This window comes from Venturia canescens, chromosome 3, assembly GCF_019457755.1.
Source record: "Venturia canescens isolate UGA chromosome 3, ASM1945775v1, whole genome shotgun sequence".
NCBI classification, from domain to species: Eukaryota; Metazoa; Arthropoda; class Insecta; order Hymenoptera; family Ichneumonidae; genus Venturia; species Venturia canescens.
Window position 1 is genome coordinate 7,890,120 of NC_057423.1, and position 987 is coordinate 7,891,106.

Genomic DNA, 987 nt, shown 5'->3' on the forward strand with positions numbered 1-987 from the left:
ACGCCCTTCCCCCTCCTCCGGACGGACTCGAGCGCACCTCGTCATTGGACGTCACTGATCAACGAATATCTCAGCATCGGTACATCGCAGAAAAAAACGACTCGAGACTTTTCTCTTCAGAATTTCAAGAGTCATCGCGATTCTCCGAAACTTCCGTATGAATTTCCAGACCCCCTGTATCATACGAAGATGTTTGCAGCGTTCGAACCTCCCGAGTCAGGTATATTTGAGCTCATTTATGCCGAGAGCAAGGATGCTCTTTTATTCGTTGAATGACACGTGGAATTCGTTACAAAGTTGGAAGTCTCGCGGGTTCGAAGGATCACAAGATCACTGGCGATTACATCGGACGCGATCGCGACACGAAACTCCACTTATCCCCACTTCCTGCTAAAAATTTTCCTCTCGTGCGGCTTCCACGCACACGTCCACCTCGCATGAAGCTTTTATAGGCGCGTTAATTATAAAACTCGCACACTTTCAACAAAACACCTCCTGCATTTCCCGACGAGTTTAATGCTCCAAACAATTACCCAACTCACGTTTCTTCGCGAGATATTCTACACATCGACAGGTGGCGTTTTACTGCGGCTATTTCCGTACGACATAACGGTAGTTTCCATTCACTGGGAATTTTTTCGAGACATTCACAGGCACACGAAGTCTCTACTACATGTCGAGCGAGACAAAATAAAAACATTTCGGACACACGTTGATACACACTGTTTTACCATCCAACTCAATTCTTACCATAAAGAGTGCCTCAAGTGACATTGTTCACGTGCGATATTGCAGTACAAATGAAATGAAAATAATTATTTTTCTGGAAGCAACAATCGCGGTGGTTCATTTCCCTCGCACAAACTCCTTCGCCATTCCCATCGCTTTCGACTCTTGAAGAATTTTAACCACTTTCAACCAATTTTTTAATGGTTTTGGCATGAGGTGAAACGGACTTAAAATGAGAGAAAATCGGCGAAAAATTGG